Here is a 27,467-nt window from a genome sequence, read left to right on the forward strand (position 1 = left end):
TTGGAGAAATAAGTCTTTCCCAAGTAAGAACACATCAATTTGGTTATCCAATACCAAATCTTCAGTCCTGTAAACATACATGTGAGTAACATTATATGGATTGAGTAGTTTATATTCATGGTTATATCTATACATACATGTATACATATAACAGCAATTAATAAATAAATAGGTCATGGATTTGAAAAGAGCAAGGTAATATATATAGGAAGCTTGGGAGGGAGAAAAGGAAAGGGAGAAATGACATAATTATAACCTTGAGAAAGAGGAAAAGAAAACAAGCAACCCAATTAAAAATAGGGTATAGAACTAAATATTCTCAAGTAAAACACAAATGAGTGAGAAATGCTTATAAAAATGTGGACATTCTTAGCCATCAGGGAGTCTCAAATTAAAACTGGTTTGAGGTGTTATCTTAACACACTCAGATGGCCAAGATCAGTAAAGCAAATGACAACACATACTGGCAAGGCTGTAAGGAAAGAGGGACATTTATCCATGCTGATGAGGGTCAAAACTTGTATAGTAACTATGAAAAATGGTGTGTGGGGTTTCTCAAAAGGCTGAAAGTCAATCTACCGCAAGGTCCAGCTATTCCACTCTTGGGTTTATACCCAAAGGATTCCGCATGTTTTTTTTGGATTTTTTCCTTTATTAATTTATTCTTGTTACATCTCAATGGTTATCCCATACCTTGTATCCTCCCATTCTTCCCTCCCTCCCATTTTCCCCTTATTCCCCTCCCCTATGACTGTTCCTGAGGGGGATTACCTCCCACTGTATATGCTCCTGGGGTATCAAGTCTCTTCTTGGTAACCTGCTGTCCTTCCTCTGAGTGCCACCAGGTCTCCCCCTCCAGGGGACATGGTCAAAGGTGAGGCACCAGAGTATGTGAGAAAGTAATATCCCACTCTCCACTCAACTGTGGAGAGTGTTCTGTCCATTGGCTAGATCTGGGTAGGAATTTAAGGTCTACCGCCTGTATTGTCTTTGGCTGGTGCCATAGTTTGAGCGGGACCCCTGGGCCCAAATCTGCCTATCATAATGTTCTACTTGTAGGTTTCTAGGACCCTCTGGATCCTTCTACTTTGCCATTCTCCCATGCTTCTCTCATCTAGAGTCCCAATAGAATGTCCTCCCCTCTGTCTCAGTTTCCTGGTAAGTGATGGCTTTTGTGGGACATGCCCCTTGGGCTAATATGCAGATATAAGTGAATATATACCATTTGAGTCTTTCTGCTTCTGAGTTAACTCACTCATTATGATCATTTCTAGCTGAATCCATTTATCCACAAATTACGGGAATGCTTGTTTTTAATAGCTGAATAGTATTCCATAGTGTATATGTACCACAGTTTCTTTATGCATTCTTCTACTGATGGACACTTAGGCTGTTTCCATATTCTGGCTATTATGAATAAGGCTGCTATGAACATGGTTGAGCAAATTTTCTTGTTGTGTGCTGGAGCATCTTCTGGGTATATTCCAAGGAGTGGAATAGCTGGGTCTTGAGGAAGCCCTATTCCCATTTTTCTGAGATAGCACCAGATAGATTTCCAAAGTGGCTGTATTAGTTTGCATTCTCACCAGCAATGAAGGAGTGTTCCTCTCTCTCCCTACATCCTTGCCAGCATGTGGTGTCGCTTGAATTTTTGATCTTAGCCATTCTGATGGGTATAAGATGGAATCTCAGAGTTGTTTTGATTTGCATTTCCCTGATGACTAAGGAGGTTGAGCATTTCTTTAAGTGTTTCTCAGCCATTTGATATTCCTCTGTTGAGAATTCTCTGTTTAGTTCCAAGCCCCATTGCTCTATTGGGTTATTTGGTTTGGTGGTGTTTAATTTCTTGAGTTCTTTATATATTTTGGATATTAGACCTTTGTCAGATGTAGGGTTGGTGAAGATCTTTTCCCAGTCTGCAGGCTGTTGTTTTGCTCTCTTGACAGTGTCTCCTGCCTTACAGAAGCTTCTCAGCCTCATGAGGTCCCATTTATTAATTGTTGACATTAATGCCTGGGCTGTTGGTGTTCTGTTCAGCAAGTTGTCTCCTGTGCCAATATGTTCCAGGCTCTTCCCCACTTTTTCTTCTAAGTGACTTAGGGTCTCTGGTTTTATGTTGAGGTCTTTAATCCACTTGGATTTGAGCTTTGTACAAGGTGACAAATATGGGTCCACTTGCATTTTTTTTACACATAGACATCCAGTTAGACCGGCACCATCTGTTGAAGATGCTATCCCTTTTCCATCGAATGGATTTGGCTTCTTTGTCGAAAATCAAGTGACCACATGTGTGTGGATTCATATCTGGGTCTTCAATTCGATTCCACTGATCAACCAGCCTGTTGCTGTGCCAGTACCATGCTGTTTTAATTACTATTGCTTTATAGCACAGTTTGAGATCAGGTATGGAGACTCCTCCGGAGCACCTTTTATTGTACAAGATTGTTTTAGCTATTCTGGGTTTTTTTGTTTTTCCATATGAAGTTCAGAATTGAACTTTCAATGTCTTTAAAAATTGTGTAGGTATTTTGATAGGGATTGCATTGAATCTGTAGATTCCTTTTGGTAGGATGGCCATTTTTATTATGTTAATTCTCCCGATCCATGAGCAAGGAAGATCATTCCATCTTCGCATGTCATCTTCAATCTCTTTCTTTAGAGTTTTGAAAATTTTTTCAAACAAGTCCTTCACTTGCTTAGTTAGAGTAACTTCTAAATATTTTATATTGCTTGTGGCTAATGTGAAGGGTGTAGTTTTCCTAATTTGTTCCTCTGCAAGCTTGTCATTTGTGTATAGGAAGGCTACAGACTTTTTTGAGTTAATTTTGTATCCAGCCAATTTGCTGAAGGTGTTTATCAGCTGTCTCAGTTCTCTGGTGGAATTTTGAGGGTCACTTATGTAGACTATCATATCGTCTGCAAATAGGGATAATTTGACTTCCTCCTTTCCCATTTGAATACCCTTGATCTCCTTATGTTGTCTTATTGCTCTGGCTAGAACTTCGAGTACTATATTGAAGAGATATGGAGAGAGTGGGCAGCCTTGCCTTGTTCCTGATTTTAGAGGAATTTCCTTAAGTATCTCACCATTTACTTTGATTTTGGCTATTGGCTTCCTATATATAGCCTTTATTATGTTAAGGAAGGGCCTTGTATTCCCGATCTCTCTAAAACTTTAAACATGAATGGGTGTTGGATTTTATCAAATGCTTCCTCTGCATCCAAAGAGATGATCATGTGGTTTTTTATTTTCATTTTGTTTATGTGGTGGATTACATTGATGGATTTCCATATATTAAACCATCCCTGCATGCCTGGAATGAAGCCTACTTGGTCATGATGATGATATCTCTGATGTGCTCTTGTATTCGTTTTGCAAGTATTTTATTTAGTATTTTTGCATCGATGTTCATCAGAGAAATTTGTCTGAAATTCTCTTTCTTTGTTGAGTCTTTGTGAGGTTTAGGTATCAATGAGACTATGGCCTCATAGAATGAATTTGGTAATGTTCAATCCCTTTCTAACATTTGGGGTAGCTTGAAGAGTATCGGTATTAGCTCGCCCTTGAAGGTCTGGTAGAATTCTGCACTGAAACCATCTGGCCCTGGGCTTTATTTGGTTGGGAGACTATCAATGATTGCTTCAACTTCTGTAGGTGAAATGGGACTATTTAGCTCGTTTATCTGTTCTTCACTCTACTTTGGCAAGTGAAATTGATCAAGAAAATCGTCCATTTCCCTTAGATTTTCAAATTTTGTGGCATATATGCCTTCAAAGTAGGACCTTATGATTGTATTTCTTCAGTGTCTGTTGTTATGTCTCCCTTTTCATTTCTGATTATGTTGATTTCAATACTGTCTCTCTGCCTTTTATTTAGTTTGGTTAATGGTCTGTCTATCTTGTTGACTTTCTCAAAGAACCAGCTCTTGGTTTTGTTGATTCTTTGGACTGTTTTCTTAGTTTCTAATTTGTTAATTTCAGCCCTGAGTTTGATTATTTCCAGACGTCTACTTGTTTTGGGTGTTTCTGCTTCTTTTTTCCCTAGGGCTTCCAGTTGTGTCGTTAAGGTGCTTACGTGCGATGCTTCCAATTTCTTTTTAAAGGCACTTAGTGCTATGAATTTTCCTCTTAGCACTGCTTTCAATGTATCCCACAAATTTGGGTATGTTGTTCCTTCATTTTCATTGAATTTCAGAAACTCCTTGATTTCTTTCTTTATTTCTTCCCTGACCCAGGTGTCGTTTAGCAGAGAGTTGTTTAGTTTCCACATACATGTAGGCCTTTTGTTATTTCTGTTGTTGTTGAATTGGAGCCTAAGCCCATGATGATCTGATAGGATACAAGGTATTATTTCAATCCTCTTGTATCTGTTGAGGCTTTCTTTGTGAACTATGATGAGATCAATTTTGGAGAAGGTTCCATGGGGTGCAGAGAAGAAGGTATATTCTTTCTTGTTTGGGTGAAAGGTTCTATAGATATCTGTTAGATCCATTTGACCCATGGCATTGGTTAATGATGTTATTTCTCGGCTTAGTTTCTGTTTCAATGACTTGTCCTTCAGTGAGAGTGGGGTGTTGAAGTCTCCCACTATTATTGTGTGGGGATCGATGTGTGGTTTAAGCCTTTTTAGCATATCTTTTACAAATGTGGGTGCTCTTGTATTGGGAGGACACACACACACACACACACACACACACACACACACACACACACACACAGAAGTCTCAGAGGCAAGAGTGAACATAGACAGCTGAAAATCTAGAGAGATTGTTGGACTGATGTTTAGAGAAGTCCTGAGAAATCTTGGTGAAGACAGAATCAGTCTGCTCTTGGTAGGAGGGAAGCAGAGGTGGATTAGAATTTGAAGGACAAAACTTTATTTATTTTTTGTTTTTAAAATTTTTTAAAAATTATTTTATTCTTGTTATATCTCAATGGTTATCCCATCCCTTGTATCCTCCCATTCTTCCTTCCCTCCCATTTACCCCTTGCTCCCCTCCCCTATGACTGTTCCTGAGGGGGATTACCTCCCACTGTATATGCTCCTGGGGTATCAAGTCTCTTCTTGGTAACCTGCTGTCCTTCCTCTGAGTGCTACCAGGTCTCCCCCTCCAGGGGACATGGTCAAATGTGAGGCAACAGAGTACATGAGGAAGTCATATCTCCCTCTCCACTCAACTGTGGAGAATATTCTGACCATTGGCTAGATCTGGGTAGAGGTTTAAAGTTTACCGCCTGTATTATCCTTGGCTGGTGTCTTAGTTTGAGTGGGACCCCTGGGCCCAAAACTGCCTATCATAATGTTCTACTTGTAGGTTTTTAGAACTCTCTGGATCCTTCTACTTTTCTATTCTCCCATGCTTCTCTCATCTAGAGTCCCAATAGGATGTCCTCCCCTCTGTCTCAGTTTCCTGATAAGTGAAGGCTTTTGTGGGACATGCCCCTTGGGCTAGTATGCAGATATAAGTGAATATATACCATTTGAGTCTTTCTGCTTCTGAGTTAACTCACTCATTATGATCATTTCTAGCTCAATCCATTTATCCACAAATTACGGGAATGCTTGTTTTTAATAGCTGAATAGTATTCCATAGTGTATATGTACCACAGTTTCTTTATGCATTCTTCTACTGATGGACACTTAGGCTGTTTCCATGTTCTGGCTATTATGAATAAGGCTGCTATGAACATGGTTGAGCAAATTTTCTTGTTGTGTGCTGGAACATCTTCTGGGTATATTCCAAGGAGTGGAATAGCTGGGTCTTGAGGAAGCCCTATTCCCATTTTTCTGAGATAGCACCAGATAGATTTCCAAAGTGGCTGTATTAGTTTGCATTCCCACCAGCAATGAAGGAGTGTTCCTCTCTCCTCACATCCTTGCCAGCATGTGGTGTTGCTTGAATTTTTGATCTTAGCCATTCTGATGGGTGTAAGATGGAATCTCAGAGTTGTTTTGATTTGCATTTCCCTGATGACTAAGGAGGTTGAGCATTTCTTTAAGTGTTTCTCAGCCATTTGATATTCCTCTGAAGGACAAAACTTAAAATGGTTACAGGTAAAACTGAGCATGAATGAATAACGGAGTCTTGTTCTTAGTCACAGACAGCTAAAAGAATTGAGAAAACTCAGGTTATTATGACTATTATGTGTTAGGAGGACAAAGCAGTTTGTCAGTTCTTCTTTGCCCCCATAAGATGAGTATATGCCTGGAATGGTTTGGGATTCATTCTAGGGGCCATTTGTTGAAGCTCCTTGGGCCTGCATTCCTTGGCGGATCAGGTATGGCTGGCTGTACTCATTTGAAATTCCTGGCTTCTTATTTCTTCTCAGACCCATCCATTCCTGAGAGCATTCTTGTCAAGTGTGGACCTATACACACAGTTTTGGTACCAGAGGATGCTGTCATATTCCATTGCCCTGGTGTGTATCCTGAAATAGAAACAATGAATATGTGAGTTTCCGGTCTGGAAGGTACAAGAGCAAAATGCTCGGTAGTTCAAAACTAAAAACTAGCTATTACAGAGTGTCTTACACATTCTAATTAATAGCAGCTGCTCATAAAATATATCATGATATCATTGGCAGGTTTCGAAGAAAAACCCTCATGAACTAATCTCAAGTTCCAGAGGTTGAAGAAATTCCATATCAAGCATGGTATATGAGTGCCATCTCTTTTCATTCCCAAGCCGTATCATTCTGAATTCCTCAGCAGAACTAGTGTTGGGAAAACAATGAATCATTCTGATTTCTTTTGTAATAAATGTGTGTACCATGGATGTTGTCTCACATGAATGAGAGGTCCCAGGTTTTAGCATTTTTTCCTTGTTCCTCATCATGATTGATCTAATCAGACCTAATTTTTTTGCTTGGTTCATCTTCCTACTCATTACTATTGTTGGGCTCTTCTGTCCATATAGGTCATTGTGGAAGAAAGGTTGAGAGAGAGAGACAGAGAGAGACAGACAGACAGATGACTAGAAATATGGGGGAAAGAGTAAGAAAAAGAGGAGGAGTAGTAACAAGGAGGGAGAGAGAGACAGAGAGGGGAGAGAGAGAGAGAGAGAGAGAGAGAGAGAGAAGAAAAAGTAAAGAGCAAAACAGAAAAAAGAGGGGGCAATTAGGAATAGGACAAGATGGACAAGGTCTAAGAGGAGGACAAAGATGACAGTGATAACAGGAATAGGAGGAGAAAGTCCACAGGTGCTAGAAGAGGGAGAAAGTGTGTTGAGATTGCATCCAGTTAGTGTCCCATCTCTTCATGTGTTCCTTCCCTGCTCCTACGTCATAAATAGTACTTCTGGTAGTTTCTGAAGCCTGTGATAATTTGAGAGCCAGCAGCTTTGGCCACAGCCACAACAGGGTGTCTCAGGCATTCTCGGGAGCCACAAGACAGATGAAATTATAAGCTTCCGTATAATGTTTGTATGAGACCTTTGTATCTAATAAATGATTTTCCTATTGCAGGAGAAAAAAGAGATTGGAGGAGAAGAGGGAAGTGAAGATATAGAGTAAGAGATAAAAATTGGAGGCATCTAAGAAAGGAAAGGAGACAGGAAGAATGGAAAATGAAAGAAGGGGAAAAAGGAGAGAAAGGTGGAGAAGTGAGAGGGAGGTGACTTGATGGAATATCTACTTGACTTTGAGGTCTGCCTTTTCTCATTTCAGAATTAGAATTTGCACATGGACACCTACTGGATTAAAAGAGATTTTCTTCTGCCCCAAGAAGGGATTCCATTCCTATAAACAGGACACTATTCTACATGTATACCATAGTACAAGAGACCAAGGCCATGATCTCAGGCAGGATATAGAGCTGATAAGGTTTCTCATCTTTTCAGACCCATGTGGAAGTTCAGCCTTATCATGCACCTTCCCAAAAATCCATAATAACCACATATCTAGGAAGCAAGAGGGCAGAGGACATAAGCTTCCTCATATTTTGAAACCCATAATGTACTGTATTTGAAGGTGCTAATCCTTTCTGTGCCCTTTACCTGATATCTGGATATACTAATATTATGTAATTTTCAGGGATCTTGAGAGAATAATGGAATTAGGACTGGGGTGTAACTTAGGGTCCGAGTGTGAGCTCAGCATGCTAGAGGCTCTGGATTCCATCCCTAGTAACATGGGGGAAAAAGTAACAGACAAGGATGGAACCAGAAGCTTATTCAGTGCTTATTATGTGTTATTTTGCTCTTTATCAATACCAATTACCAAGCTTCAGTCAATCATCTGAATGCAAAGGGAAAAGCCATGTAAGTTAGGTTAATTAAGCAACTTTTATTCTGGAATTCAGCCAAAAAGTAGGGTTTTCACCTGCCTAGGGATATGGTTTCTTCTCCCAGGTTGTGTTCACTAAAAACACCCTTAGTATGATTAGATAGATCTTGGTATATCAGATCATCCACAGAGCAATGATATTTTGTCACTTCACATTATCCTGGTCTCTTCCACTGATTTTGCACTCAGAGGAAATGCAGCAACATTGTGAAAGGACAAGAACTTGTCGCATAAAGCGTATAAGACCCAGAGATGCAGCCACTGAGATCCAAGGAAGTTCAAGATCCTGGGATCATATGCTAATTCCAAGAGAAAGGAAGGGAGGGAGGGAGGGAGAGAGAGAGAGAGAGAGAGAGAGAGAGAGAGAGAGAGAGAGAGAGAGAGAGAGAGAGAAGAGAAGAGAAGAGAGAGATTCTGCTACCTCTTTTCTCCTTGTATGTGTTTTTTAGGTATCATTAAAAAATAGCTGTGGGAAGAGCAGGGACTGCCTCTGACATGAACTCTGGTGCCCTGCATCTGACCATTTCTTCTTGGGGGGAGGCCTGGTGGCACTCAGAGGAAGGGGAAGCAGGCTATCTGGATGAGACCTGATAGGCTGTGGTCATATGGTAGGGAAGGAGGTCCCCTTTTGTCAGAGGTCTAGATGTGGGGAATAGAGTGAAAGGGGGGGTGATCAGATACAACTGAGGGGATAACAATTGGATGTAATCTGAATAAATTATTTTTTAAAATAAAAATTTAATTTTAAAAAGAGAATAAGGTAAGTAGCAATGTGGTATACCTCAGGGTCAGAGCTTGAGCTCAGCTTGAGGCCTTGGATTCCATTCCTAGTAGTGGAGGTGTGTGTGGGGGGGGCAGGGTAGAGAGAAACAAAGGATGAAATCCAGTAGCTTATTCAATGCTTATTACCTGCTACTTTGTTCTTGAATATCAGTTCCCAAGTTTCATTCAGTAGTGTGAATACAAAGGTAAAAGTAATGTAAGATAATAAAAAATATATATGCCTTAAAAATCACATCACAATATCACCTATAGGCTGAGAATTATTGGCCTCTCTCTGTGCATGTTTTGTGTGTGTGTGTGTGTGTGTGTGAGAGAGAGAGAGAGAGAGAGAGAGAGAGAGAGAGAGAGAGAGAGAGAGAGAATGAGAATGTGTGCTAGATGCTCTTTGGAATCAGGATAAATTACAGGAATCAGTTCTCTTTTTCCACTATGTGGAGTGACTAAGCTCTGTCAGGATTGGTTGCAAGGGCCTTATCCTGTAAGGTCAAGTGGTCTGCTCCATTTTCTCTGTTTTAACATCCTGCTGTGCTTAATCAGAGTTATTTGCATACCCTTGCCTGTGGTGTTCCTGGGCAAGTTTTCATTCTCTGCATCCCTCCATAAAATGGCTCTTCCTTCCCTTGTAAAAGTTAACTATCAATAGCTCCTCTGGAGGGGTGGAGCAGAACCTCTATCTCAAGCATGTTGGAATACTGAAAGGGTGCCACCTTGTGAAATTTTAGTGGAAGTAACCACAGCTTCAGAGTTTTAAGTGTGTAATGCCTTGTCAAATCCAGAGAGGAGGGTTTCACAACACTCCTTCCCAGCCTCTACCTCTTGTATTGTTTCTGTGTCATTTTACACCATGCCATCTGAGTGGTGAGGTCTGGTGTGTGACTGTGTGATACAGATGCCTCATTGTGGCCAGATACTCAACACTTATTCTCAACCTTTTGATGAGTCTATGCTTTAGTAGCTCCTCATACAAAAGAAGCTTCTCTGACAATAGGGAAAGCAGCACTATCTATGGACATGAACCTGGGCTTCATGAAGTGAGGCAGTAATATAACACAGCTTTCATCCTGTTTGGAATACATAGTGAGACCCTGTGTGAAACAAAGCCAATGCTAGCAAGGAGGGGAGACATCTCCTGGGATGCTGTTGCTTCTCCACCAAGTTAAAAACCCTCTCAGGTGATTTCCATAACACTGGTGTCCATGGGGCTGTTTCTTCTCCCTGCTGCTGCTGGCATTTTCCTGTTATCATAGCAAGTGGCATTAGTAGTCACTGAGAGGTAAGGTCTGTTGACAATTCTGAATGGACACATAGTCATACCTTTTTCTTTTTGACACAGGATATTTGTAACAGGTGAGCTCTCTATACATATTTTTAGTGATTCTCCTGCATCAGCTTCCCTGAGCTTTGAATGGCATTGATATTGATGTTTTGTTTAGACCAGAGCTGTCAATTTAGGATGCTCAAGTTCTGATGTAGCAAGAAGCCACAAATCATCACTGTAGGTGTTAGAAACTTTAAGACACTGAGTATGTGGCTGAAGGTGCAGGTGACCATAAAGGACTCCTTCTTGCTCACAATGCAGGGTCAGTGCTCTGGCCTTCTGGCCAATTCCTTCAATGACTGACATATTTAGAGGGAGCATAGGGATGACATTCCCCACAGAGTGATTGGAATCATCTAAAATGAAAAAAGGTTCTAAGATGACTGGGGGAAATGACATGCTTTCCACTCACTCTTGGGTACCTGTCCCCTGTCTGTTTTATGGGAACACCATGAATCTACTGCCATCTGTGACATGGGTAGCTTGGTAGGATTAGTAGGCTGTAACCCAGGTAACCATATTGGTTATGAAGTTGTCATTCCAGGGCCCTCCGTCTTCTCATCCAGAGGTTTCTGAAAGTGTTTGGAGAATTGTTGGGTCCCACACATTATAATTTAATTAGAGCCGAAGAAAAGGAATAAATCATAGATCCTAGTTATCATGAAGTGGAAACAAGGCCTGGTCTTGGGGACAAGGGGTGGTTTCTACAGACAAATAAGGACTACTAAGAGAATTGATCATAACATTACCAAAAAACCTGTTTAAATGTGTGTATACACGTAAATTCATACCCACAAGAGGTTTCTGCATTTATGCCTTCTATATAAAGGTAAAAGTCTTCATGTGTGTGATTATATATTTGTGTGAGCATTCTTACACATGTGCTTGGGTGTGCATGCCTATGTGTTAACATTGGTGTGTCCTTTGTGCATGAATGTCTATGGGCATGGGATCATGTGTGTCTGTGTGTATACATATGCATCCATATTTATAAATTTACATGTGCCTGTCTTCAGGTCAGAGGACCTTTTGGAGTTCTCTTCATCCTGATTTACATGAGTTCAGGATTTGACCTCAGATCTTCATGCTTGGACAGCAAGGGTCTCTACATACTTACCAGATTCCTGACCCTAGACTGGTATTATAGCCATTTGGACAACAGCTAGCAGATTAGAAGAAAGTGTCCAGTATTCTGTCCCTTGACCAGTCTCCCCATCATTCTCCATACTCTAATTCTCTGCTGCATTCTCTAGCCATTCCTGACATTTAGTCCCAGGACTGTCCTTCTCTGCCTCTCTGCCTGCACCACACACCTAGAGCGACCTTTCTGTAGAGCCAGTCATCACCAGCTCTACTGCTTCCCTGGGACTCTTAACACAGCTTCCCTGGAGTCAGTGCCCAAGAGAGGAGTGTGCAGGCTGGGATGTACTTGGGAGATGGAAAGGCCCATGCTCTTTAAGAGACAGATGCTTTTGTGGATTTCCTTAGAATGAGGCTGTGAGCTGCAGTGTCTACTTCTCAGATCATTCTCCTTTGTGTCCAAAAAGCCATACCTCGTGTCATTTTGGAGGTGCACATTATTTTGGACATGGGTTCATATGTGCACAACATGCGGGTGTGGAGTGTGGAGGTCAGAAGACAAACTTGGATGTTGCTTTTCAGGTACTGTATTCATAGCTGTGAGCCAACTGATATGGTGCTGGAAATTGAGCTCAGGTCTCCTGTGAGAGCAATACATGTTCTTAGTTGCTGAACAATCTCTCCAGCCTTTATGGAGTCTACTTAAAGGGTTCTTGTTTGTTTTTAATTTTTATGATTCAGTAAAGATATGAGGTGTGGGGGTCAGAGGATAATTTGGTGGAGTGGGTTCTCCCTTTCAATGTTTATATAGAATTTGGGAGTTAAATTCAGGCTGCAAAACACAACCATCACAATGAAGTCAGACAAGGCACACCAACAGAAAGAAAAGAGTCCAAGAAAAGACACAAGTTTCAAAGACATACTTTTTTCACACTCTCAGGAGTTCCATAAAAACACCAAGAAGAAAGGTATAATATGTTTGTGGAGGGCCTGGTACAGACCTTTGTAGGCTCTCTTTTGCTGCTTCAGTGATTACTTTGTTCAATGGCTTAGAGGGATTTGTTCTCCTTTTGTCCTCCATCCTCTCTTATGCTTTTCTGTTCTTGTTCTTCATTTTCTCCCTCTTCTTTGTTGTCATCATTGTCATTGTCATCATTGCTGTCAGATTCCCTGAGCTCTGAACAGAGGAAATTACTTAGCTACCACAGCTCTCTCTTGTGGGTCTCTCTACTTGTTTCCATCTGTTGTGAGAGAAAGCTTCCACAAGCATCTTTATCTGCTGAGCCATCTTGCTGGCCCTCCACTTTGAGCTGGCTTCCACTATTTTTCCTGCACTGGTGACTCGCTTTTTTCCTCCATAACTTGCAAGGCCTGTTTCAGATTCAGGACTGGCACAATGGTGACAATCTTATGGGTCTACAGATCCTGAAATGTAAATAAATGGTGAAGACACTGAACATGATTGTAGGCAAATACCAAGCTCTCCCTTTGGTACCGTGAGAAGAATGGAAAGGTACTGATGTTAGAAACACCTGTCCCTGAGTTCAAAACCAGATGGGCAAGAGACACTGTGGCAGTGAAGCCTACAGGTGCTAGGAATAATGCATGCTACTCTCCAGGATGCCAGAACTCTGGTGTTGGGGGTGGCAGTTGGGAAAACAACAACAACAACAACCCCCAAACCCCCCCAGAAATCTGAAATCTCCAGTGAGGTGCTCATGCCCAGTCTTTCTGGAGCCCTTAGGCATCTGTTGCTGGGATGAAGCATTTTTAATGACTCTTACATCCTCTCCACAAACACTGCACTGCCCACTGTATATGTTTCAGGGGCTGTGCCACCTCACTCTACTTAGTGGCCTATTAGTCCCCAAGTAGCTTCCTTGCCCTGTGTTACAGAAAGCACTATTACACTATTACATGAATTAGACATTTGAGGGATGGTAGAGAGACAGAGACACACAGAGAGATAGAGACACACAGAGAAAGAGACAGAGACGAACACAGAAGACAGACAGAGACAGAGAGACATACAGAGAAAGAGGCAGAGGCAGAGACAGAGACGGACGGATGGACACACACACACACACACACACACACACACACACACACACAGTGGTGAGGGGCCTTGGAAATGATTGTGGATAAGCTATGCAAAGCCTGATGACCTGAGTTTGACCACTAGGATCCACACAACTAGGAGAGAGCCATCTACTCTGTCCTCTGGCCTGCACAGACATACTGCAGCTTTGAAGTGTCCCACCCTGAAGTAAAGTTGATATTAACAAGCTCTATGCTTTAATAAATAGCTCTGCCCTGAATATTTGTAATTTACTCCCCATCTAAGCTCCATCCAAGCAGCTGTTTCATTTCCCAACCACATTACAACCTGTGCTGCTTTCAATGCTGGCATAAGCCACACTTACAAGTTTCAGGGAACCAGCATTGAGCATTGGCATTAAGGAGCACGTGTCCTGGAGGTGATCTAAGAATGTTATTCAAGATTCCTAGACTGGGATAACATTTGCCTCACATATAGAAGATAGTCACAAAGTGTACCAATAATCGATGAGCTTCCCTCCCAGACAACTTTGACTCCCTCTCCTTTTTCTCCAGCCTCCTACCAGTCCCTCCCCTTGACTCTCATTTTCTATGCTTGGTGGTGGTGGTGGGGGAGTGGGGACAGAAAGCTCAAGTAATTCTTCTGGTACCTTTTCCAGCACCTTACACACATTCTTGCTCAAGGAATTAAGTGCAACCAAGCCTTCTGGCGTTGCTCCTCATCCCAGGGTGTGGAAGTTGCTGAACTCACTTGTCCAGCTGCTCAAGAGAGACAGCTTGTCTTACAGGTCTCCTGGCCACCTCATGCCCAGCTTGTCTGAACCAGAGCTCCTGGGGCCCACGCCTGCTACAACCTAAAGTGATGGCTCTCCACTGTAGGAGTCTTAGCCTTCTGGGGGACATTTGGCAAGGCATGAGATATTGTGGGTGTCACAGCTATGGGGAGGGATTCTTACTGGCATCTGGTAATTAAAAGTTCTGAGATGTTGACAAACATCCCACAATGCATCCTGAGGAGCCAACCTACCCCAGGTATCAATAGTGTCATGGCTGAAAACCTTGACTTAGAGGTGACCTTACATTAGGAGGAGTCTGGTCATGGCAAAGCTCTGCTTACAGCCATCCATGGTTCCCCTGTTCTTCCTCTTTATGGTTGGGGAAAAGGCCATTCACGTCTCACACTCTAGTTGCCATGCCCACCCTCTTCCTGTTCCCACCAGCTGTTCTGCTTTGCCACCTGCTATCCCTCTAGCATGCTTCATGTGCCCTAAATACCACCTGCCTGTACAGCTCTTCTGTGGTCACCCCTAAGTTCACCTCCTGCCCGTCTCTGCTCAAAGGTGGCCTTCCCAGGGGAGAACTCCTGTAACACCTACAATTTGCCAAGCTACAATTTGCCCAGAACTTTCTACCCTCCCTTGATTATGGCTCTGACACTCAGGACCCCAGTTCACCAATTATGTTAGATTACTGTCCTGCTGAAGTGTAAGCTCTGCAGGAAAGGTTTTTTTTGTTGTTGTTGTTGTTTTGTTTTTTGGTCTTGTTCCTTGATTTTCTCCACCTGGGTTCTCACAATGTATTTGCTAAATTCTTCTGGTATCTTCTCCAGTGAATGAATGAATGAATGCATGAATGAGTGAGTGAATGAGTGAATGAAAATCATACTGTTCTGAAGCTGCTGCTCTGACCCGTGTCATTGCTTTATGAAGTCATGCTTGTCTGATACCTGAGTCATGTGAATGCAGCTGCCCTCAGTGTCCAGAAGAGGGCACTGGATGCCCTGGAGCTGGAGTGACAGGTGGCTGTGAGCCACTGGACATGGGTAGTGGGAACCGAACTCAGGTTCTTTCCCTTATTATCCCCGACCCCTGTTTCTTCCTAAGCTCAGACAACCGCTTGATCTGTTTCTGACTGTGAGGTTTGCCAGTTCTGAGCAGATGCTAACACCTCAGTCATAAGGGAGGGAGTTTCAATATCCCAGGGCCCAGGATACACGTGCAGCAGATAACAGCAACTTCCCTCAGGTGTGGCTAGGTTCTGCAGCTTCCTCAGGCAAAGCTTTGCTATGACTACAGTGCAGCTGTCCATGAGAGCCCTCACCTCCTGTCTGTGCTCCGCTGGCTACCTGAGTGCTTCCTAAAGCAAATCTTTCCAAGGTACCCACAGGTCTGGTAAGCCTCCCCAACACTGTCCATGACTTCTACCCACTCATCAAGCTGGGGCCCATACACTAACCTCTTAGAGCCAGTCTCCATGCCTTGTGGTAGGTCACTCCCTCCTCTTCCTACTGCCTGACTGGCTTTCCTCTTTAGTCTGGTGCAGGCCTCTCTCCAGCCCCCATTGCCCTCATCTGGGCATGCCTCCTGGCTTGAACTGGTTCAAAAATTCACCTTTGAATCTGCAAAACCTGCACGTGCCTGGGTTTTAGTAGGTTGCCCTTGCTAGGGGGAGGTGACAAATGAAGGGATGAAGGAGGCTGAGTGCCTACCACTTAGGTAGGGGAAGGCCCATCGAGGCAATCGTGCCAAGGGTGGGGCAGGCACTCCCTTGACTGTGAGTCCCACTTATTTTCATGTCACCTCCCTGCATTTTCCCCAGGCTCAGGCATGTGTCTGTCCCTTCTCTAGACATGAGCACAAGTGCCAAGCAAGTATTTCATGGTCAGGGTAGGACAGTTCTTGAAGTTCAAGGTAAAGCCTCAACCAGAAGATACAGGCCACAGATCTACATTCTGAGGGCCAGCGTTCAGTAGAAGGTTCCCCATCCCTTCTTTCACCTCTAGTCTCTAGGCTGGAAAGGTGATGCCCTCCTCTTGCCAAAGGAGAGATGGCTCAGCAGTTAAGAACACTGGCTGTACTCCCAGAAGGCCTGGATTCAACTCTTAGCATCCACATGACTGCTTACAACCATCTCTAACTCAAGGTCCAGGAGATCCAATGCCCTTTACTGGCATCTGTGTGTGTGTGTGCATGTGGTACAGCCATACAAGCAGGCAAGATACCCATACACATAAAATAAAATGTCTGTGGTGTGTGTGATGTGTGTGGTGTGTGTGTGACACTCCCCTTCTCAAGGTTTGCTTTGTGGTGAAGGGAGGTGGGGTGGGGTGGGGTGGTGGTGGAGGAAGGTGGGGGCTGGTGCTGGGATGACTCAGAAGGCTGAGTCAGCTTTACTGGCCTTATCTCAGCACTACCCTTTATGATAGTTGTTTCTAAGGTCCTGAATGATAGGAAAAGCCATGTTTGGGAAATCAAAATTTGGTGAAAACAAAAATAGAACCCCAGGCTGAGAAATAATAGTTTTTATATGTTGAATTCCCCCCATCTTTGGGTTTCACATAAACATGGTAGTGGGAGACAGTATGAAAAAAAGAAACCTCCCAGATCTGAACATCCATTCCCACTGTCCCCTTGGTGAGGCTCATCATGGGCTGCCATGTCCCTTCTGAGGCCTCGGTGCTCATCTGTACAAGGGGATGTTTGATACCTTTCCAATCCACCCAGCAGACTCTTGCCACAGCCCGTTCAGTGTGGCCAGGTGAGAAGGGCCAAGAAGACACCAAGTGACTTAAGTCCAGCTGGGAGACAACAGACGAGCAGGCAAATGACCCCACCAGGGCAGTAAAGGATGCTCTGGTTTTTTTTAAGACAAGGTTTCTCTGTGTAGCCTTGACTGTCCTGGACTCACTTTGTAGACCAGGCTGGCCTCAAATTCACAGTGATCCACCTGCCTCTGCCTCCCAAGTGCTGGGATTAAAGGCACCACCACTCTTTCTCTGTGTGCTCTTAAAGATGGGAACTGGGGCTAGAGAGGAGAGTAAATTTGCCCCTCGGTTGGGGCAACTTTCCAAGCCAATATTCAAAGTTCAGTGACAACTGTCTCAGCAGAGGGTCCCAAGCAGAAAAGGCTCCAGGAAAGTGAGGATGGAACCAGGCAATGGGGGGCATTCAGAGGCTAGAGGATGGGTTGAATACTAGAACAGTGGTCCAGGGACAGGCAGTGATGTGCTTAGAAACCCTGTCCCTCTTCTATCTCAGATCATGCCAAATGCCTACTGAAGGGTAAAGTCGCTGGGTGTGGAGCCCATGATCCCAGTACTGGCTGGAAAGGCTAAAGTAGGAAGGCTGTGAATGTAACTCCATCCTGTGGATATGGTGACAGACCTTCTCAAAACAAACAAACAAACAAACAAACAAAACAACAATAAAGCAGGGGGCCAGAGAGGGGGCTCAGTAGTAAAGAACACTTGCTGTTCTTGCAGAGGACCTGGGTTTGGTTCCCAGCACACTCATCAAATAGCTCCCAATGCCTATAATTTCAGTTTTAGGGGATCCAACACCCTCTTTGGGCCTCCTCAGGTAGCTGTACACAGGTGTACATACAAGCAGGCAAATACATACATAAATAAAATAAACATGCAAATAAATGTTTTTAAAAATATGTTATTTATTTTTATTTGATGTGCATTGGTGTTTTGCCTGCATGTGTGTCTGTGTGAGGGTGTCAGATTCTGGAGTTATAGACAGTTGTGAGCTGCCATGTGGGTGCTGGGAATTGAACCCCGGGTCCTCTCGAAGAGCAGTCGGTGCTCTTAACCACTGAGCCATCTCTTCTGGCCCAATAAATGTTTTTAAATGATTAAAAAAAAAAACCAACAACAAACCAAACACTTCCAAAAGCTCTCCTCATAAAACCCCAGCAAACCAGAGTCATGTGTGAGTCATCCTGAGGTTAGAAAACACAGTGCCACAGTAGGAAGCTTCTTAAACTACTGTGTGTCCAAGCAATGGGCTGCAGCCTAGTCAGCAAAGCCACACTTTAGCCAAATCCCCAGTGCTCACCACCTGCCAAGCCAAATGCCCCACTGTAAATAATCTTTAGTGAAACCCCAGTTCTGGAGCTTAATGACCCACAGTGTATCCAGGATCACATGCACACGCACACAGGTTTGGACTGTGAGTTCACATATATAATGTAGACTCACATACATACACATGTCTTCATGTCCTCAAAAAGCCTGTAATGACATGCATCCAGATGGTGGTAGTGATGGCCTTGGCATGGTGACGTTTTTTACCCACAGCCTTCTGCTTTTGTCTTTTCCACAACAAAGATTCATTACTTTTGAAATGTAGAAGGCAACAGACAGATGTCATTTAGAAATTAGTTTATAACAGCTTGCAATATAAAAATAACATACAGTTTTACATAAGGAAATGAAGGCAAGCCGTGGGGAGCGGAACCCACAAAGACTGGGGATACACTGGGGTGAACTGTCTGGCTTTCTCCCAAAACTCTATCACAAGAGTTTGTGAACTCCTGGGCAGTGCAGAGGAACTCTCCTGGCTCTGGGGAGGAAAATGCCTGGGTGTGAGAAGGAATCTCACATGAGGTGAGAATGAGATTAGTACTAACTATGTGGCTAGCGTTACCGTCTCGTCAGCAAGAACGACGCTGCACACACAAACAGGATCCTTCTGCAGTAAAGCTTTAATGCATCTTGAGAGGGAGAGCATAAGCTTACAACACGTAAAACGGAGACAGAGAGAGCAAACAGCAGAAACCCCTCCCTTATATAGGAAACTGTCCTCCGCTTAGGACGTGTCAGTCCCTGATTGGCTGTTGCTCATCGGGCAAGATGTTGCCACGGGAGAGGCAGAGCATGAGTGGAAAATCCCTTCGCACATGCGCAGATTAGTTGTTTGTCAGCGTGGGACACAGGGTGTCAGCGCCATCTTGTAATGGCGAATGTGGGCGCGGCTTCCCACATCTCCCCCTTTTCTTTTTATTAAGAAGCAATAAGACACCCAATAGGGAGAGTGGAGACAGAGGTCAAATCCCCAAACAAAATATCAGGCCTGCATACACAACTCTCCCCTAAGCTCTTCACCCGGAGAGGTCATAGCCTGGCCCTGTGCCGTTTTTTCTGGGGGAAGGACACTGGGACACGCAACCTTCATGCAAGATGACATGCCTCCCTAGAATTAGCTCATATATGCCGCAGAGCCATTCTACTGCAATGCTTCGCTATGCAACTCTCCAGGGCTGCTGAAGCTTACTCACTCTACCTCGTGCAATGAGATGAGACTCTGAGGGTGCAAGAGCTGAGCAGCCAGCAACTTATTGCTTAAGCATGGTTAGCCACTATCAGGGAAGGTCCCAGACTCTAAAGCAGCAAGTGCTTGGGTGATAACCACCTTGTCTCTTTTTGTTTGAGCCCTGAGTTTACAGACCAACCATAGGGTCAACACTAATCCACAGCAGATTACAGCTCCAAACAATCCAATCCCACCCCATTCTTTAAAGGAGAAGGCTGAGGATATCCACGACGAGAATCCCTCTGTAAGTGACAGATCCAGCCGTGTGGAATTGACTTGAATGATAGCAATCCGCAATTCTCTTAAGGTCTGTTCAAACTCCGCTGTCCAATTCTGTAAAATAAACTGAAAGAGACTCTTTGACAGATTAGCTGCTTTAGTGAAATTTTCATATTGAACCGAGGTAACACATAATTCCAGGGAATTTTTGTTCACAGCCCAGTTGGGCCAGTTAAAACCACTTGTCGGCACCGGACCATCCAGCAGAAATAAGAAGCCAACAACCAGACTTCTTCTCGAGATCTTTACTCAGGATTAAGCTCAGTGGGAATGGCCCCGAAGAAGGGAAGGGCCAAGCTTAAGTACAACTCAAGGGCCAATCAGCTCATGCCAGGTGTCACCTCCTCATAGGTCCGCGTCAGAGCAGGACTGCTCGTCATCAGATCACCAGTTACCCTTGCACAGCCTTTTGCCACATAAGGACTTGTTTATCTTAGAGAGCGCTCGCCGTCGGGATGGCGGAAGGCGGAAGCCTGCGCCTTGTTAAGGCATGGCACATCGCAGCTCTCCACAGTCCCCCCTGTTTTATTTTGTAAGAACAGGACGAAACGGGTGAGAGTAGAGGTCTGATCTCCAGAGGGCACTGATGTATGACCACCCATAACCCAGGTTATTCACCTTGATCATGTGCGAAACCCGCCCTGAAGTTTGGCCACTGATGTACAACAGAACTCAGCTAGGGGCTCGGCCCCAGCCTAGCTCTGGACCCGACTGACACCTTTTTCTGGAGGTGGGATTTTGGGTGTCAGCCCACATGTAATCAGACGTGTTCTCCAGGAAGCCATTAACTCCAAACACTGTACCTCCTGTGCAGTGCTTTGCCTTGCACCCCGAACGTGACGAGGATCAGGACTTAAAGGCCGCCAGCCAAGCCTGAGGGGACTGTCCAGCCTCAATAGCATAGAAGGCTTGTGCAATTAGGGCACGGTCTCTGTTTCGGGATATGACCAAGCGCCGAAGGAACACAAGGCAGAGGAAGCTGATAATCAGAAGGGCCATAGCTAAAGCCCTGATACCTGCCCACTCCTTAAGATGATGCATAGCTTGTTGAATCCAGGAGGCAAGGCCTTCAGCGGTGGATACATCCACGCATGTAACAATGGCGGCAGTGCGCAGATCTCTTCAAACTCTGTGGACTAGTTCCCCTGGAGATAAGCTGAAAGACTCTTAAACAAATTAGCAGCACGTGTAAAATTGTTATATGGCACAGATGTAATGCATAACCCTGACATTTCCATTTGCATCCAAGCCGAATCACCTGTTAGAAGTTTCAAAAAAGTCAGATGTATTCCAGCTGAGAGTAGCATTACCAAATGCTCTTCCATTAATCATGGCCATTGGTATTGGCATCCTCAAACACTGGGAAGGTGGCACGAGCCTGTTTCCAAACCTCTGGGCACAGAGAATGATAGTTCCCCTGTGGTGCTGATAATGGTGAAGTGTCCGCATAAGGCGGCGGTGCCAGTTCCGAGGCACGCCAAGATGGCAGATTATCTCGTTCGGGCATGGCCTCTTCCGCCTTCTTCTTCCTCCTACCCTCCTCGTGCTGTTTCTGCGTGAGCGACTCCATTTTTAGCATGAGTCTCTCAAGTCTTTAGTTTTCAGCAGCCCTTTCTGAGCCACCCTGATCAGACATGATGAAGAGTTTCCCACTTTTAAAGGGTCTCCGAACGTCGCCCGCTTTACCGCGGACTGAAAAACTTGTCAACAACCTGAGAACCCTCCCCCGCTCTACCTCGGACTGAAAAACTTGTCTAATTGTAGTTTGTGAAATCCGAGCATAAGCTCCCCAATGGTAATTTACCTGATTTGCAGTAAATTGACCTTGACCTGTTAGCAAATCAAAGGTCCAATCCCTCTGTTCAGGGGTAAGTGCAAGGGCATTGGCCCGAGCCTGTGTTTGAGCAGCCTCGAACCACAGGGCTCTCCATTCCATATATTGGCCCATATCTGGAAGTGCGGCCTTGGCCACCATCTGCCAATCAGAAGGAGTTAGGGCACTAGCGCCAATTCTTTCTAACATTACCAGGGTGAAATTTGCATTAACCCCATATTTGTGAACAGATTCAGCCAAGTCCTTTATTAGATTGAACTTCACTGGAGCATGGACTCGACCCCCGTTCTTTGTTTCAAACACAGAAAAAAATTATGTAATTGTTTACGAATCTTTTCCGGCCAGAAGGAAAATCCAGACTGCAGTTCGTAGGGTGGAGGAGCAGTGGGTGCCACCCTGCGAGATGAATTGAGGGAGGGTTTTTTTATTACCCTCTCGTTCGTCTAGGTGGTATCTCTCTTCCTCATACCTGACTGCCTCTTCCTCTAATTCGGCTTCTTCCTCCGAATCAGGAGTCTCATTGTCAGAGGTATTAAAGCTTGTAGAGCTATCAATATTTAATGCCTTAAGATCCTTTAAAGGATAAAACCTTTGTGATATTTTTCTCGGCGGTAAACTAGGTCCTGAGGGGGGTTGCACTCCTTTTACAGGAGGGTCCTGAGCTTTTTTCTTTTTACGGGCATTCTTCTTCCCGCCCGCACCCAACCTCTCACTACGTTCGGTTTCTGACATGCTATCCTGAACTTCTAGGGCGACCTGTCCTTCATCTACTGCCCTCTTGACAATTACGGCAGTAAACATTACAGCTAGAATCAGCCCAAGAATTTCAGAAATATGCATACCTCTCCGAACTTACCAACCCTGCAGTTCTGAATCCTCCCTGTAGTCAGGGGCTCTCCGAAGGTGCTGACGATGGTGTGGTCTTCCCGGGTTTCAGCACCATATGTGGCTAGCGTTACCGTCTCGTCAGCAAGAACGACGCTGCACACACAAACAGGATCCTTCTGCAGTAAAGCTTTAATGCATCTTGAGAGGGAGAGCATAAGCTTACAACACGTAAAACGGAGACAGAGAGAGCAAACAGCAGAAACCCCTCCCTTATATAGGAAACTGTCCTCCGCTTAGGACGTGTCAGTCCCTGATTGGCTGTTGCTCATCGGGCGAGATGTTGCCACGGGAGAGGCAGAGCACAACGAGTGGAAAATCCCTTCGCACATGCACAGATTAGTTGTTTGTCAGTGTGGGACACAGGGTGTCAGCGCCATCTTGTAATGGCGAATGTGGGCGCGGCTTCCCACATAACTATATTGTTTTTTCTCTTTAATTATTTTTGTTAATGAAATTCCTATCTATCTATCTATCTATCTATCTTTCTATCCATCCATCCAAGGAGTCTCACTATGTAACCTTGGCTAGCCTGGAACTTGTTTTGTAGCACAGACTGGCTTTGAATTCAGAGCTCTGTCTACCTCTGCCTCTGAGTGCTAGGGTTAATGGCCCACACCCAGCCTGATTTTATTTTATTAACTCAGGCTTACTGTGTTATCATCATAGAATATGCTGATTTTCGAGAACAAAGACTATACAGCAGCTAGGGGTCCATAAATTCTTCAGAAGATTTTGCAACACATCAACCCGCCCTTGTAGCATATTCTGAAGTCTTAGATGTTGTTGGAACTAGAGACAATAATACAACCAATATAAAACTTCTCAAAGTGCCAGGTATGGTGGTGCATACCTTTAATCCCAGCACTCTAGGGGGCAGAGGCAGGCAGATAGATCTCTGTGAATTCGAGGCTAGCCTGGTCTACATAGTGAGTCCAGGACAGCCAGGGCTTTTACACAGAGAAACCCTGTTTCGAAGGGGGAAAAAATCTCAAAGCAATGGCATGTATACCTCAGACCACTCAGTTCAGAATTAGTTTAAAGTTGTCCCAGGTGATTTCAATGCAAAGCTGGGCCCCAGCCATTGTTTCTAATGAGAGCAACCTGATACCCAGCCCCCTCCCCACTCGCACCCTAAATTACTTTTTCTCTTTCTCCCCCTGCTGGCCATTAAACCAAACTGCAGGAGTTCTGTGTTATTTGTGTATCTAAGACAATATTACCTGTACTTTTAAAAAAGACAACACTACTTTTACTTAAAAAAAAAGCTTACTAAATGGGGTGGGAGGTAATGGAACATGCCTTTAATCTCAGCACTCAGGGAGGCAGAGGCAGGTGGATCACTCTGAATTCAGGATCATCATGGTCTACAGAGTGAGTTCCAGGACAGCCAGGGCTGCACAGAGAAACCCTGTCTTGAAAAACAAAAACAAACAAACGACATTTCTAAATGGATTTAACAAAAAGAACCAAAGAGTTAAAAATCTTAAGTAATAATATTATGTAAAAATGATACCATTTCCTATAATGAGGTTGCCTAAGAGTCTTAAATACACTAGGATAAAGCATGTAGTATAATTAAGTATGAGTCAGACTCCTTCTGTTGGATATCAGCGATTCATTTTCAATGAACTGTTTTCATTTATTCAAAGTATATTTAGTCTTATTTTTCCTGACATATTGTTGAATATGGGTACCTAGTGATGAGGGAACGTGGGGAATACAGGTCTTGGTGCTGGAGAGATGGCTTAGTGGTTAAAAGCACTTGCTGCTCTTTCAGAGGACCCAGTTTTAGCTCCCAGCCCCTATAATGGCAGCTCATAACCTCTTGTAATTGCTGGTTCAGGTAGGATCTGACCCCTTCTTCTGGCCTCTACAGGCACTGCACATACCATGCACAGGCATACATGGATTCCAATCACCCACACACATGAAAAGTAAGATGGAAAAAAATTAATTCTGGGTGGCTGGGGAAATGTCTTGGTGAATAAGAACACTTACTATGCAATCTTGATGACCTGAATTCAGATCCCAGTGCCTACATAAAAAGCTGGGTATAGTCAAGTGCATGTAAACATACACACACACACACACACATACACACACACACACACACACCACACCACACACCATTATACAGACATGCGCCACACACACACTATCATACACACACACACATACACACACACACACACACACACACACACACACGCCACACCACACACCATTATACAGACATGCGCCACACACACACACTATCATACACACACACACACACACACACATCACCACCACCACCACATTTCTCCTTTTGTGTCTTTTATATCTTCAGTAACATTTTTATTTCTATCATAAAATATGTGCAGGGACTTTCATTGTACTTATTCCAAGTATTCTATTATTCATGTTGCCATTGTGAATGTTAACATAAGAAACTAAATTGATTATTGCTGATATATTGAAAGGCTACTGATTTTGGCATATTTACTTTTTAGCTGGTTGCCTTATAGGCTTTTTATCTGTTCTGTTATTTTTCTGAGTCCATTTTCTTGGTTTTCTGCACATGTTGTATCTCAGACTGGCTTTATACAAGAAATGATCATTTAGATTCTTTTAAAAACATTTAAAAATATTGTTTTTGTTTTAGTCACATTGGCAATTAATTAGTTGGCAGTAGTGAGTCAGGCTTGCTTGGTGTGACATTTTAAAGAAAGGTCACTATTAAATACACACATTTTATTATGTTAATGAGCTACTTTTAATTTTTATTATTTATTTATTTATTTATTTATTTATTTATTTATTTATTTATTTATTTTTGAGACTGGGTCTCACATGGAGTCCTGAATGGCCTGGAACTATATAGAACAGGCTGGCTTTGAACTCAGAGAGATCCTCTTGCCTCTGCCTCCTAAGTGCTGGGATTAAAGGCAGGCACCACTACACTCAGCTAATGAAATACTTTTTAAGTTCTTCCTGTCTTTACATATTTTAAAAATAGATTCCAACTAACAAACTTTAAATTATGTGCATATATGTGTGTGTGAGTGTGGGATTGTGTACAAGAGTGAGTGTGCACAAGAATGAGTGCCCACAGAGCCAGGACAGGGTATTGACTTCACCTCCTGGAGATGGCTTCACAGGAGGCTGTAACTGTCTGATGTGTGTGTGGATAAGTGAACTTATGTCCTCTACAAGATCATAAAGCTCTCTTGACCCCTAAGGCATCTCCCTAATCCCTCTTCTCTATTTTTGAAGAGGAATGTTGAGTGCAAAAGGACAATGTGTTTGACTGGTTTTTTTGTTGTTGTTTGGTTTGGTTTTTTGAGACAGAGAAACCTTTCTCTATGTAGCCTTGGCTGTCCTGGACCCGCTTTGTAGACCAGGCTGGCCTCAAACTCACAGCGATCTGCCTGCCTCTGCCTCCCGAGTGTTGGGACTAAAGGCGTGCGCCACCATGCCTAGCTGTATTTTACTGCTTTATCATCCACAGAGATGGTTTCTCCTACTTGACACAAAATGATAATATTTACTGCTAGAACTTGACTGCGTTCCCATGGTATCAACTCATTGCCATAGCTTAGGTTAGACCAAGGGGTCTCATGAATCTTCCCCAGACATGTGTCCCACCACTGCCTTCTTCTCCTTACCTTTCCCATGGGCAACTGTCACTGGTAGCCATGCTGTGATCCTAGGCTTTGTGAACAAAGATGGTGCCTGGCTTTTGTTGCTGTGAAGAGACACCATGACCATAGCAACTCTTATAAAGGAAAACATTTCGTTGGGACTAGCTAGCAGTTTCGGAGGTTTAGTCCATTGTCGTCATTGTACGGAAAATGGTGGCATGCAGACTGACATGGTGCTGGAGGAGCAGAGAGTTCTACATCTTGATCCTCAGGCAGCAGGAGACTGTGTGGCAAACAGGGCGTTGCCTGAGCATATGTAAGACTTCAAAGCCCGCCTCAACAGTAATTCACTTCCTCCCACAATGCTACACTTACACAAGCAAGGCAACACCTCCTAACAGTGCCGCTCACTATGGGCAAGCATTCAAACATAGAATCTGTGGGGGTCATACCTATTTAAACCACTACAGATGGCAAATGCATATGTATTCATTATGGGAGACTCAGGCCCATTAGCTCTAATGTCATGTCCTTGTTTACTGGAGCTGAAGTTCCCCTTAGGTAGGAGGGAGGGCTGAAGGACCTGAGGACTGAAGTGAGGAAAGGGTGAGAGAGAGAGGAGGGCTGGAGGGCTGGAGGCAGGAGGACAGGAAGACTGGAGGACAGGAAGTCTAGAGGACAGGAGGACTGGAGGGCTGGAACTGGAGAGCTGGAGTGTTGGAGGGATGGAAGGCTGGAGGATGGGAGGACAGGAGGGCTAGAGGACTGGAGGGATGGAGGACTGGAGGACTGGAAGACTGGAGGACTTGAAGACTGGAGGACTGGAGGACTGGAGGACTGCATGACAGGAAGACAGAAGGGCTGTAGGGATGGAGGACTAGAGGACTGGAGGACTGCATGGCAGGAAGACAGGAGGGCTGGAGCACCAGAGGATGGGAGGACTGCAGGGCTATAGGATGGGAGGACTGCAGGGCTGGATGTCTGGGGGGTTGGAGGATTAGAGGACTGGAGGACAGGAGTACTGGAGTACTGGAGGACTGGAGGACTGGAGGACTGCAGGGCTGGAGGACTGTAGGACTGCAGGAGTCGGGACTGGATGGCTGGACAACTGGAGGAACGGAGTAGTGCAAGGCTGGGGAACTGCAGGGCTGGAGAACAGCAGGGCTGGTGGGCTGGAGGACTGGAGGACTGGAGGACTGAGGACTGGTGGCCTGGATGACTGG

The 27,467-nt window shown here is 44.1% G+C and overlaps 1 long non-coding RNA gene across 1 annotated transcript; it reads right to left on the reverse strand.

Moving 5' to 3' along the window:
- Positions 1–19,451: 19,451 nt before the first annotated feature.
- On the reverse strand, positions 19,452–23,017 carry LOC311591775. The gene is made up of 2 exons (XR_014777196.1): positions 20,920–23,017; positions 19,452–19,965 (listed from the first exon to the last, which is right to left on the reverse strand). It is a non-coding gene; the product is annotated as an uncharacterized lncRNA (long non-coding RNA).
- Positions 23,018–27,467: the final 4,450 nt, after the last annotated feature.

The sequence above is a fragment of the Acomys minous genome (genome assembly GCF_964271855.1).
Source record: "Acomys minous genome assembly, contig: scaffold_19, whole genome shotgun sequence".
Classification (NCBI taxonomy): domain Eukaryota; kingdom Metazoa; phylum Chordata; class Mammalia; order Rodentia; family Muridae; genus Acomys; species Acomys minous.